General features: G+C 41.0%; 1 pseudogene; it reads right to left on the reverse strand.

Moving 5' to 3' along the window:
• Positions 1-257: 257 nt before the first annotated feature.
• Positions 258-376, reverse strand: LOC146011734 (5S ribosomal RNA; annotated as a pseudogene).
• Positions 377-14,470: the final 14,094 nt, after the last annotated feature.

Here is a 14,470-nt window from a genome sequence, read left to right on the forward strand (position 1 = left end):
GGTCAATTACTAACAAGAAATGCAACAAAAGTGAAAATGTTTAAAGATATTGTTTACCTAATAACAATTTTATATATAATATAGTACTGGCAAACAAATGAGACACTGGACACAGCCCACCACCACTAGGTTTTCTACTACAGTGTCGGCATCAGTGGGTAACAGATGCTAAATGCGGAGAGGGAAAAGGAAAGGGAGGGGTCAAAGTTGTTGTGGCTACACCTCAGCAGTACCGACAGGCGTACTGTTCCAGTAGTTGAATACAGCACCGGATATTCCCTATAGGTCTCCCATACAGGTACTAATCCAGTCTATCACTGCTTAGCTGCTGTGTTCGAATGGGTTACAGGCGGTCCAGTGAAGTATGGCTGTATATCCCTGCCTGGTTAATTCCGATGTCAATAAGGTGGATGAGCCAAGGTGATGAGCCAAGCTCACCTTGGCTCATCCACCTTATTGACATCGGAATTAACCAGGCAGGGATATACAGCCATACTTCACTGGACCGCCTGTAACCCATCCGAACACAGCAGCTAAGCAGTGATAGGCTGGATTAGTACCTGTATGGGATTCTCTCTATATGACGTTACTACATTAGAACCAACTGACACATAATTTGCTTCATACAGTTAGAATCTGAAGGCATCCTATGCAGGAGCAAATAACGGTACAACACGGCTGCGCGCTACTTCCGGGTTCAGCACTCGGCAAACTTTCTAAAATAAACTAAATAAACTCCATGCCAACGTGGATAGTTCATACCCCCACTATCCACATTGGTATGGAGTTGATTTTAGATAGTGTGGCGAGCACAGCGAGCCACTGAGCCCGTAGCGTGGGCGAGCGCAGCGAGCCCCACAAGGGGACTCAGACGCGCGGCCATGCTGCCGCCGTGAAACTAAACAAGTACCCAAATAACTAGCACTAAGGTCTCAGCTTCATGGGTTCTAATCCTGGGTAAAGCAAATGATAATAGATATTAATGAGATGTAATGAAGATGGATTTTTATAATTTAGTTTTCTTTACATATATATATGTGTGTTGCATGTATGTTGGTTTCAATTGACTTATTCAATGCTACACTATTCATATTTTATGTAGTTTCACTCGCTGCCAAGAGACATATATATACAATTATTTTACTATTTTTATTTATATTTTTTCTCCCTAGTGATAGTGTTCTCACCAGAAAAAAATCTTCTCACAGAAAAAATGAAAGGTCTCTCTCTGATTAATGCTTTTAAATAATGTATCTTTATAATAATGAGCTTTTTTAAATTTAATGTGACATTGCTGTTTGGAAAGCGTATTCTATCTAATATTCTGTATTTGAATATGCAGTATGTATTGACTATGACATGTAACAAGTATGTGTAGAAATACTTGCAATATGTGAAAATGTACATGCTGTTATTTAGGGGATGCGGTCATTTGGTCTACTGCATTATGGTCGACAGTCATTAGGTCGAATCCATTAGGTCGACATGCTAAAAGGTCGACATGACTCTAGCTCAACATGGGAAAAGGTCGACATGATTCTAGTTCGAAAGGTCATTAGTTCGACAGGTCATTAGTTCGACAAGGTCATTAGTTCGACATTGTCTATGTCGACATTCACAAGGTCGACATGGAGTTTTCCCCTGTTTTTTGAGCCAACATGTGCCGACAGGCGGTATTTCATGCCCTACCATCCACTAGGGCGTGGTGGGAGAATAAAAAAGTGTGCCGAGCGTAGCGAGGCACCGTGCCCGACGCATAGCGAGCGCAGCGAGCGATGCGAGGGGATGCAGTGCACTTTAAACTGTGTCCATGTCGACTGTGTTGACATTCAGGTAAAAAAAAGTGAAAAACCCCATGTCGACCTTGTGAATGTCGACATAGACAATGTCGAACTAATGACCTTGTCGAACTAATGACCTGTTGAACTAATGACCTTTCGACCTAGAATCATGTCGACCTTTTCCCATGTCGACCTAGAGTCATGTCGACCTTTTAGCATGTCGACCTAATGGATTCGACCTAATGACTTTCGACCATAATGCAATAGACCAAATGATCCCAACCCGTTATTTAGAGTCGACCATAGATCTGTGCAGATTAGATTTTAATTGAAGCAGGTGAGAACCGTGGCTTTCATTGGCGCAGACTAATTGAAAAAGGCAGTCAGGACGTCAAGCAGGCCACCCCGCTGTCAAAGTCCTATGGCGAAACGCATAGGTGCTTGGCCTGCGTGGCATTGTGTTGGAGTCCCGGAGAACATCGCTCATTGCTCCCCTTCAAGATCTGTTTGCAGCAGTGCCGGGTGAATGTTAATGAATCATGTGGTTTTAGCCCACACTGTGGGAACACTTGGTACAAGTCTTTGTAATCATCTACTGTGATCGTGTTTTATGATTTGAATAAACGGTATTTCACTATCATCTTTTTTTTAGAAATGATCTATCTATATATTAAAGAACAATCCAGACACTATTTCTATAAGTCTATTAACATTGCATCACATTTATTCACATTATCAATTATTTTAAACAATCACATTGCTTAGCAGTCATACCTATGATTAGAATCTGTGACCTGTCTCACTGGAAGCAGACACCTTACTAATAGGGCTATTTGTTACTGCTCAGTAAGTCTGTAGATTCTGGCTATGTATAATTTTTAGTTCAAAACCATTACTATAAGGCAGAGCTATATTGTGTAGTAACTTCATAGAGCTACTGTAGAATTTGCATGTTTGCTCTTCAGGAGCAAATACTGTTGCTCCATCAGAAAGGTATCTGTGTCACTGTCACTCATGACCGCCGTTGATGGGTGCGTTACTCACCTGCTCAGCGGCGGCTTGCCTTGAGCTGGATGGGGGTTTGATGCCATGTTGGGGGTTGGTGATCTTAGCAGGGGCCTAGTTGCAGAGGCCTGCAGGTGTAGAGTGGTTGGGTTTCTGGTTGGTGGCGTTTTCTTTGTGGATATCTGCCATATACTGTATGCTATCGGTCAGCAGTCCATTCAAACTATTTTCAAATTTTTTTTACACACATTGTTTTTAACGTGCCTTTATCATCTTCGACATCCTCACGGACATCACTAAATCTTTTGTGCCATTCAAACACATATGCAAGTGACATACATTCTATTGTGTAATCCTCAGTAAGAAAACATTTTGTGAGTGTTTTGTTCAATTTAACAAAAATATGTAAGGTCTAGAGTGGTTGGGTTTCTGGTTGGTGCCGGGAGGCCGGCACCGCCATCTTCGATATGGGCAAATGTACCATTGGCCAGTCTAGACTCCTTTCCTGTGCTTCCTGACGCTCAGCCTATGGGAGATTATTTAGTCTGGCCGGTACTTGTGTAGTTTCACGGCGGCACTTCCGGTACTTGTGTATTATCGCGGCGCCAGATGTTATATAAATCTCATACGATATCGCATACGATTTGCGGCCAACTTGCGGCCGATTTTCAGCCGATTTTCCGTGATTTTCTGCCTATCTGTCAGCCCGAAGCATGGTGAGCAAAGCGAGCCTCGCGCGGGGACGCGGTATGCGTCCTCCCTACCTGTTCATATCCCCACTAAATAGCATCGCGTATCGAATGGTATGCAAATCATATGCACATCTCATGTGGTATTTGCATATGATTTGCATGTACCATGCGATCCGCAGGGAAGCGCCACCGTGAAACTACACAAGTACCGTCTGGCCTCTCTGACCAGAAATCTGTCAGTCCAAAGTGTCTTTCGTCCATGCACTACCTGGAGCCTGCAGATTCTCTTAAGCCTATGCTGGTTACTCTGCTCAGCCTGTCACAGCTTTCACCTGAGGTTTTTCTTTGCTACACCAGCTGCAAATATCATCTCTCCATTTGGTGTTAACACCATCTGCATAAGTGGACGATCCAGTGCTTCCTCTGTCCTTTTTGGCTCCTCCCCCTGCATCTTATTCAAGTCATCTGGATTCAGCTAAGTCACAGAATTATTGTTCTTCCAAGCTAAAGCATTCAGAGACTGTCATTGTTTTTCTTAAAGCCACAGTATCATCATTCTTCTAAGCCAAAGTTAAAGCGCTCAGAGACTGACATTGTTTATCTTAAAGTCACGGTATAAAAGTTCTTCTATTCAAAGTATTACAGAGACTATCATTATAAAAGCCTCATTCAAGTTATTCTATTTCAAGTCAAAGGAATCATTGCTGTAGTTCTTAGCACTACTTATTCTTATTGTTTTTCTCAGTCCTGAAGTTAAGGCTGATTACTATTTGCTCAAAGTTCTTGTATTATATATTTCTTAGTTGGCCTGTATCTTTATGAACAAGAATTACATAAAACCTGAAAGCTTTAACTCTAAGTCATCTGTGTCCATTACTGCTGGTACACCACCGACTCCATCAAACACTACAGTTGTGACAATCTGCCTCTGGTGGAACAAGTCTTGGGTTCTAATACAGGGTGTGACACTTGCAAAAATTATGTTTAAAATAGAGAGAGTGACGTCTATCGTCCTGCTGGGAGGGGGAGTCAGTCACAGAAGCAATATTGATGGCTTACAATTAACTGATTCAAACCCACAGGGGAGGAGAGGTGCCCCTTTGGGAGCAGGAGCCCAGAGGCAGATAACTCCATTGCCTCCCAGAGTTACGCCTCTGGTGCACATGGTTTTGCCCATAAGAAAACGATTTTGCTTTTGCAATCAAGCCCATAGATATTGCACAGGCAGATACTAAACAGAAACTTTTAGACTCGTCATTACACAACTCACAATGAAAGTAAGGAAACAGAATTGTGTTGTGGTGCACAAAAAAAGGGGAATTAACAATAAGAATGTAAATGAAAAGTGAAATGAAGTTACTGTAGAAACTATTATTATAAACATTTGGACTCATTGTTTATTCAGCATATAATGTTATTCTTTATTAAATTATACATTCAAAATCAATAATGAGTAACTATGACTCTTAATTTTAACATGTGTGTAAGAATTGTATATAAAGTATAGTTATTTGGCAATAATCAGATCACATGGTATAATCCATAAAAATAGATTGTTCTTCCAGATATAACACTCTGTTGGGCTCCGAAATATATACTCAAAATCACTGTCTTTTCAAAAGTTACAGCCTCCACATCCAGGTGCCACCGTCGTGTTTCGAGCATCCAGACTCTATGTTAAGGCAGGTGATGTGGAATTGTGCCGAGTGCTTTATAAATGGCGGCTGTGATGAGGTGGCTGACTGCACGGACTGGGAGATGGTTAGTGTAGTGGAGATTTCTTCTAGTTGGTGGTCGAGAACAGTCCTGGTTGGCAACTTCCTGTGTGATGTTTCTTGAAAGTCCATCCCGTAGAATAATTGATTTCTTGTGCCAATAGGATTCCAAATTGTGGACATGTATATTACAAATAGCGAATGTGATATATAAAAATGATGTATAAAAATGATGCATAAAAATAACTTAAATAATAACAACTGAAGACCCTAAGGTAGTGGTACGGAAGGAGGAAAATATCAAAGGTCTGAATCAACACCCTAATTCCATACTCCTGTTTTTCCAACTGGATCTGACATTTTATTTCGCCATAAAGTGAACTTTCATGTGTGGTCTTAGGCCCTTATTCTGGTTCACTCGCAAAGGCGAATTCCTTCTCAAATGGACAAAATGTGCACTGCAAGGGGGGGGGGGCAGATGTAACATGTGCGGAGATAATTAGATTTGGGTGAGTTATTTTTTTTTCTGTGCAGGGAAAATACTGAATGCTTTATTTTTACACTGCAATATAGATCTCACTTTGAAGTAAAAGTAAAACCCCACCCAAATCTAATTCTATCTACACAGGTAGCATCTGCCCCACCTGCAGTGCGCATAGTTTTGTCCATTTGAGAAGGAATTTACCTTTGCCAGTGAAGCAGAATAGGGGCTTAAAGTGTTCAGACAAAGAATGGGAGTCAAGGGTGTCAATTTTAATAAAGCTTCAAAAAATATATGATGCTTCCCATAGCAAACAATCAGATTCTGTCTATCATTTCTCTATTGCATCCTAGAAAATGATAAAGTACATAGAATTTGACGGTTGCTATAGGCAACATCACCTTCTTTCATCTTTGGAAGTTTTAGTAAATTTATCCTGTTGCCTTTACGTATATTCCTGTATTTGAGTGCTGTTGAAGATTTACTTACATAAAATAGAGTACATTTAATAAAATATTTAAAATTTGGGGTGTGATACGTGATAAAGCTTGGGACAGTACCAAAAATAGGGTAAATTATTTAAATTAACTTTTATTACATATCAATTATTATATTACACAGTGGTGAAACTCCCAGAAGGAATGGAGTCACCTGACTCTGGGCTCCAAGTCCTGAAGGGTAACATACATGTACAGCAGCACCTGTGTGGTTCAAAGCAGGATCCAAGTGTGACCACTGCTCTTCCCACAGAGCTCTGTGGTGCACCTGCTGCTGCATACTGTAGTAGTTCGTCTCTACCCCAGGAGCCTGCACTGCAGCAAGCGATGATGCATCTGTTGCCACTGATTCTGCATATGCCTGTACCACAGCATAGCTGGAGCCCTGCCAATTCACTCTGGGCTCCATTTCCTGTAGACTGGCTGAGAGCGCTACCTATACATTTCTGTAAATCATGTGGACTTTTTCATACTTTCATATTTCTTATTGGTACTTGTTTCCTAGCAGGGCGCCCAGATTTCCTACGTATGCTCAGTAGTTAATTTATTTAATTTATTCACTGCACCCTGAGTGAAATCGCATCGCATGGCCCTTATTTGTGGCGTGAGATGTGAGATGAGATGAGATCAGATGAGATCTTAGTAGTTCATATGGTAAAACACCTAAAACAGCACCACTCTTCACATCACCCCGAAGCGTGGCGAGCCCCGCGAGGGGCGGCGTAACGCATCCTCCGACCTTTTCATACCCCCACTATCCACGTCGGCGTGGAGTTGATTTTATATAGTGTGGCGAGCGCAGCGATGTGATTCGATTTCACTCAGGGTGCAGTGAATAAATTAACTAAAATAAGTACTGAGATCGCATCGCACACATCGCAAGGCAGAAAAAGCCATGCGATGTGCGATGCGATTTCACTACGCAGAATAGCCCACTAAGCAAATAGCCCAGAATAGCCCACTACCTCTCCCCTTGATCCTATACCTGCTACCTGCACAGTTCTTTAAAACTATGTCTCCTGTGCTTATCCCAACCTTAACTAAAATCTGTAATCTCTCTCTTGTTACTGGTACTTGACAAGTCACGAGGGGTGACTTTGTACTTAGAGTGGAGTGAATCGGAAGCTGGATTCTTTAATTAGTTTGGACTGCATATACAATGCTAACCACTGAAAGCAATGTAGGAGGCCCTGAAGGCAAGGTACTTAAAGTCAATGAAGGGCTGGTACCAGGAGGAGTCAGGTGAGTAATATACAGAATACAATGCTGAAGATACAGTATGAACAGTTCCTGACCGATGTTGACCATTGATGGTGGAGAATACACCAAGGAAACACTGCAGGTAAGAATATGGCTCAAGTTGATAACACTAACACTGTCTCTAAGAGGTCCACCGATGATGACTGCAACTGATGTTGATGCACCGATGGTGGTAATATCGATGTTGACACTCTGAACAGGTGGCTGGTAAATTGGGTGGTACTGCGTACATGAGCAGGTAGCAATGGAAGTAAGCAGTGAAGGCAGAATGAGCAATGATGTACTGATGGTGTAACGATGGTCAGCAGGAACCGAAGGTGAAGCAGGGACTCTGGATAGGACCAAGGTCTGGACACTGGAAGGAATCAGGCTGCAACAACGTTGTAAGCCGCAGATGCTATGAAAAGCAGGAAACACTCAGAGGTAACAGGAGACTCTGTTACCCTAAGGACATCATTGCACTGACTGCTTGGCCCAGCTTCAGCATACTTATAGGCAGAGAGTGCAGCAGATTGGTTGTAGCGGAGTGATGTCAGAATAGCCAGTCCAGGATTGGCTGAGGAGCTCCTGTGAATCAAACCAATATGGCCGAGCCCATGCTGGAGGCAGAAATGATGTTTGGTGTGCATGTGGAAAGGCCTGAGGCCTGTAACGGAGAGAAGGCCTAGTGCTGGAAATTTGTGAAGAACAAGGCTGCAGACTGTGTTCAATGGTGCCCGCTAAAATGATATTATGGGAGACGCTGACCGCATGCACCCAGCTCCAACCAGACACTGGAACACTGAAGCACAGTTCTGGATGACAGTCTTTGAGCAAGCCTAGAGAAACACCTGGAATGTAAGTAAGTGTTTCTCAGACCTTGAATTGTGACAGTACTTTTCCTTCTCTGTTCAAACATGCAGTGATTACTCACATTATCTCCTAACTCTGGGCCTTATTTTGGTTCATTCTTTCTGACAAAATCCTTCTTAGATGGGCAAAACCATGTGCACTGCAGGTGGGGCAGGTGTTACTTGTGCAGAGAGAATTAGATTTGGGTGGGGTTTATCTTCAAAGTGAGATCTATATTGCAGTGTAAAAATAAAGCAGTCAGTATTTTCCCTGCACAGAAACAAAATAACTCACCCAAATCTAATTCTCTCTGCACATGTTACATCTGCCTCCCCTGCAGTGCATATGGTTTTTCCATCTAAAAAGGATTTTGTCAGAAAGAATGTACCAAAATAAGGCCCTCTCTCTCTAACTACCATCCTGTATCTCAGCTCCCATGCCTCTCCAAGCTACTTGAGAGACTTATCTACTCTCGCCTCACACACTTTCTTAACTCTCACACCCTATTAGACCCACTTCAATCAGGATTTTATTCCCAACACTTCACTGAGACAGCACTGACTAAAGTGGTACATGATCTGGTCACTGATAAGTCTAAAGGCCATTACTTAATACTTTCTTTTAGATCTTTCTGCTGCGTTTGACACTGTTGATCACACTCTTCTCATACAAACACTACACTCCCTAGGTCTTAATGATACAGCCCTTTCCTGGTTCTCATCTTACCTATCTGATCGCTCTTTCAGTGTTCGTTTTTCTGACTCTACCTCCTCGTCACTACCTCTGTCAGTCAGAGTTCCTGCAAGGCTCAGTTTTAGGTCCTTTGCTTTTTCAATCTACACCTCATCTCTTGCCAAACTAATCAGCTATTTTGGATTTCTGTATCACTTCAATGCAAATGATACTCAAATCTATCTATCAACACCAGAGTTGTCACCAGTGGTTTTGGGCCAAGTCTCTGCATGCCTCTCTGCCATCTCATCTTGGATGTCTTCTTGACACCTCAAATTCAATATTTCCAAAATGGAATTAATTATATTCCCACCAGCCAAGAACTGTTACCATCTTGATATCTCCATAACTGTTGACAACTCGACAATCTAAACTACGCGACAAGCTTGTTGCTTGTGGGTCATCCTTGACTCTGAACTGTCCTTTGTTCCCCACATTCAATCTGTTTCCAAATCATGTTACATGCATCTAAATAACATATCCAAAATATGACCCTATCTTACAAAAGACACTACTAAATCTCTTATCCATGCACTCATTATATCCCGCATTTATTATTGCAATAGTCTCCTAACTGGTCTTCCCAAGAACAGACTCTCGCCACTGCAATCCATTTTAAATGCTGCTGCTAGGCTGATCTTCCTAGCAAGATGCTCAAAGTCTGCTGATCCGCTCTGCCAGTCTCTCCATTGGTTGCCTGTATTTTACAGTATTCAATATAAAATACTTCTACTCACATACAAAGCTATTAACCATACTACACCAGCATATATCTCTTTAAGTATCTCAAAATATCTCCCAACTCGACCACTCCACTCTGCATCGCGCTTCTGCATGGATCACTAGCTCCCATTCACTATTACAGGACTTTCATCGGGCTACTCCCATCCTATGGAATGCCCTTCCATGCACAATAAGACTCTCCACTAGCCTCCAAACTTTCAAGTGTTCCCTAAAAACTCACCTCTTCAGGCAAGCCTATCATATTTAAGTTCTACACGCATAACCCTCTGAGGCACTTATGTATTATATAGCTTTTTTTCTGGACTTGCAACTTGGTGTTACCCAGTTTGTTTTATCACTGACTACAATTGTAAAGCACAATGGAATCTGCTGTGCTATATAAGAAACTGTAAATAAATAAAATAAATAATAATCATTTGGTTTTATCCACAGTAGTTTTTTTAGATTTGTAAAATTACCACTAGATGGCTCTGTAATCAGTTCTCTAAGACGTCTAGAAAAAGAAGAATGTAAAGCAGCCAAGGAAGATCCCAGGTTGAGAATATACTTCTTCTTAATACTTTATAAATATAAGTGAATCTGTGAGGATGGAGCACATTATTCTATTTGGACACAACATTGTCACAACATCGTCACAACATACTTTTTCATTTTATCTCATCATAAACTGCAATAACAATGTATCCAAAGTATCCCTGGACATTTGTTCTCCTACTGAGTCTCAGCTCCATCATCTGTTCTCAAAGATGTAAATGGCTCGTTCGCTATCAAGATAATGTGACCAAGAAGATCCTACAGAACTTCAACCAGATGGTGGGTTCCTTGCTCTCATTTTCTCTTTTACTAATCACTCTCAGATTATATTTATAAAGGGAACTTAAGTAGGTATATTTAATACCATTAAGCTGGGCATACACTACTGCTATTTCTTGCAGCAGTCTATGCCCAGTCAATCAGCCACGAGCTGCCCGGAACCTTCCTGTGTGGCAAGGTTTAATGTGTTCAATCACAAGTTGTCCTTTAACTTGTGATGGATCGCTTGTGACCCATGTTCCCCACCTTGGCTGCTGCTGGGAGGGAGGTCCAAGACCAAGCATCAGACCTGTGGGGATGTCACACTGACCCGATTTGGGCCAATTTCTCATCCCGTTCTGTCGGGAATAGGTGAAATTGGCCCAAATCTAGTTAGTGTATGGCAGCCTTTATATTACTTTGTATTATTTCTGTGTATTATTTAATTCATTAACTTCTTTAATAGAATAAAATGTCTTATTAAAAAATACAATTATATATAAAGTATCTATTTTTCAAATCAATTTATATGTGAAAATGACATAATATATAAATTTTCTCTTATCTTATGAAAATTAATGTACTGGTTACAGTAATGAATGTGATATTTTCTCTGGCAGATTGTGGCAAATGAGTCTCCTGGAACATGTCTCAACAGCACCATAATCCTTCCTAATATTGATCGTCTCTACCAGATCTCACAGGTATGTTGATCTCTATGTTATATGACTTATTATCTGATAAGCAAGTGATGCCCAGGTACAGTATGTCTATGTTTTGCCATGACAAATTAGGACTTAATGGTTGTGGCACAGAAGAACCTGTGTGGTTAGTACTGTGGGCAGTAGGTGATTCCAATATAGCCCTCTCAATAGGGAAAACTACACAATGTATATCACTGGATGTTAATTCAATTTACTATGGTGAAGATGTATCAACAAGTGGTATTCTTGCTATCAGTAACAATGATAAATGAGATACAATTGAAGAAAAGTAATGCAATATTTAAACAAATAGTCTAACTGCTGGAACATAAACACATATTGAATTTATAGGTGGAAGCTGCGGCCATCGCTTTCCGTGAAGTCTCCAATCAAACTGTCCAGTTCTACAGGAAGCATCAGGTGCAACTTGGATGCCAACAGCCAGCCTGTGATAGGCTACTGGGCCTCCTGAATGACCAGGGAAATCAGCTGGCTCTCTGTGTAAGTGCACAACTCTATAGCTTGACTCTGAATTGACCTTTGCAGGGAACTTACCAGTGGTGGATTTCCCACTAGGCACATGAGGGACATGCCTAGGGGTGACACTTTCTGGGGGGAGGGGTATAGCAGGCTTCCTGCTGGAGCAATGGCCAGATGAGGCCATGTGATTCTTATTTTTGTAATAAAGACTTTTTTATTTTGTTATTTTGTAACCTGTAAGGGAGGAGGAGGTAATGGTCAGTAAATTGTGATGTGGAGAGGGGTGTGGGTAATGTTGGTGCTGCTTTGGCAATCGGGAGGCCCAACATGAACTGGCATGATGTGGACATAGGGCCAACTTGTTGCATAAATTCACCTCAGGAAGTGACTAATAAAGATATTTTGTATCTTTTCAGATCCCCGCGACAGCAGAAAACCATCTCTTTGTAGAGGGAATATCACAACAATTCAACTTACTGGAGAAGATCATACATGACCAGGTAGCATGTCTTTCCTTTACTTTCAATACATTAACTTTACTTCTTAGAACTCAGGGAAACTGATTTTAGCTAGATGAGACATGTGAATTGTTTTAGACTGCACACCATAAATTTAGTAATCAGGAAGGTTTTCTAACATTTGAGCAAATTATTTATATGAATTTTTGCTGTGTAAGAGTGCTGGTATCCTAAAAGTTGTCATTAGTTGTCAAAGTATCCTAAAGTGAACTGATTGTTTGGGAGATAGGATGAGATGGCCTAGACTCTGGGGATGACTAAAGCTGGACATCCCTGGTGGGATCCTGATGTTGAACAGGAAGGAACACCACTTAATTTGACCATACATTTTGTAGTTTAAATGATTGCCGCTTTAAAAAACCTGGAGATTTCTTACCAAATCTCTCACTTTTTGATTCTCTCAAACTATTACATTTCCCCTCGATCTTATTTCGGGGCTATGCATGATGCATTATCCAGCTACTTATATTGCTATGAATATTAAAGCATGCATAGCACTGTAACAGTCTATATAATCTATATAATAATCATTGCAGAGAGAGATAAAGTGGACAAAGATAAATTACCAGCCACACAGCTCCCAACTATCATGTTAGTTTGTCTTTAAAAAATGACAGCTATGAGCTGGCTTTATCTCTCTACAGGGCGAAATTAATATACCCCTATTAATATGTCTCATAGTACAATGCAAAGTGTGAGATTTCCAAAACACAATTTAGGGTCGGTGTCCAATTAGCTATGGTAAGTTACAGGGGCTAATTGACTTTCCCAGTGTCCTAGAATAGCGCATATCAAGGATGTCATTTTTTAAATTATATATACTGTAAAAGCACAGATGTCTGCATCTATTTGTGGATCCTATGGATATTTCACTAAGATGGGAGTTCTATTGAAGATATGTTGCTATGGGCAGCCAATAAGAATCTATTTATTTATTTAGCACCTTCTAGAGCAGGCCGGGCCAACCCGTGGCTCTCCAGATGTTGTCAATCTACAAATCCCATCATGCCTTGCCACAGTTTTGCTGTAAAGGAGTGTTAAAACTGTAGCAAGGCATGTTGGGATTTGTAGTTTCACAACATCTGGAGAGCCACAGGTTGGCCTGTTCTGTTCTAGAGGATACTATGTAGAATCTGATTGGTTGCCCCTAGCAACATCCCACCTTCAACAGAACTCCCATCTTAGTAAATAAACCCATATGTGTTTTGGGGTAAATAAGGGTATTTTTTTGATCACAATAAAACAGGCTATAATCGTATAGTCCTAGAATGACCATTGGGTAAAAATCACGTTAAATGGCCATCTTTTCCATGCAAAAAATGAATGCAGCTCATTGGAAAAAATATGCCTGTACAGTAGGTACATTATTTTTCACTGTTTCATTTCCCAGAATAACACTGAGTGCGCTCGGAGAATCATCCACACTGAAATTGGGAGGAATTTACAACTGGCCGCTCAGCTTTACTCTCGCCTTAGAAGAGAACAACTTCTGGAGACTCTTCCATAGACAGACGACTCTGCTTATTTATAATATATGTACAAGAAAATATTATTTATTTATTCATTTATTTATTTATTTTTGTGTAATTTTCTAGTTTTATATTCACCATTTAAAAAAAAATAAAGTCTTTTATTTCCTTTCAATTGAAATAAAAACATCTCATTGAATTATGGATGAAGGCTAAATACTACTTGGTAGGAAACCTGCTCACATTGCAGACTGGTTATATACTGCATTGGACAGCAAGGGGAGGATCTCCTGCACTGGGTACAGTCTGATGAGTTCCAGCATATGACAGTGAGAATGAAATGTTGTTCAAGGTTCACATTGTTGAAATACATCCTAGGATATTAAGTTACGCACTGTATAGAGTATGGAGTTTAATCCTTCAATAGGAAAATAAAATCAATGCCAAATTAAATTTTTATTAGATACAGATTAAATCATACCTACTTCTTCCAGGGGCTGGGCCAGCAGGAATATGCACTCTGCATTGTGGTCACACAATCGCGTCACTGTCCTCCATGCAATATATTGCCATAGAACAGGCATTGTTAATCAGGGGGTCGGGCTACTTAATGTTGCATGAGTCATGTCATTAGGTCCCCCTTGGTGTACCCACTGCTCCTTAAGTGGGTGGCTGAGGGGGTTGCCTTTGGTGCGGGGAGGATGTGGGACACTTGCCCGCCTTTCTGAAAGGCCAGGAACCTCTTGAACCTCCTGGTCCTTCTAAGTGG

The sequence above is a fragment of the Crinia signifera genome, chromosome 6 (genome assembly GCF_055691185.1).
Source record: "Crinia signifera chromosome 6, ASM5569118v1, whole genome shotgun sequence".
NCBI classification, from domain to species: domain Eukaryota; kingdom Metazoa; phylum Chordata; class Amphibia; order Anura; family Myobatrachidae; genus Crinia; species Crinia signifera.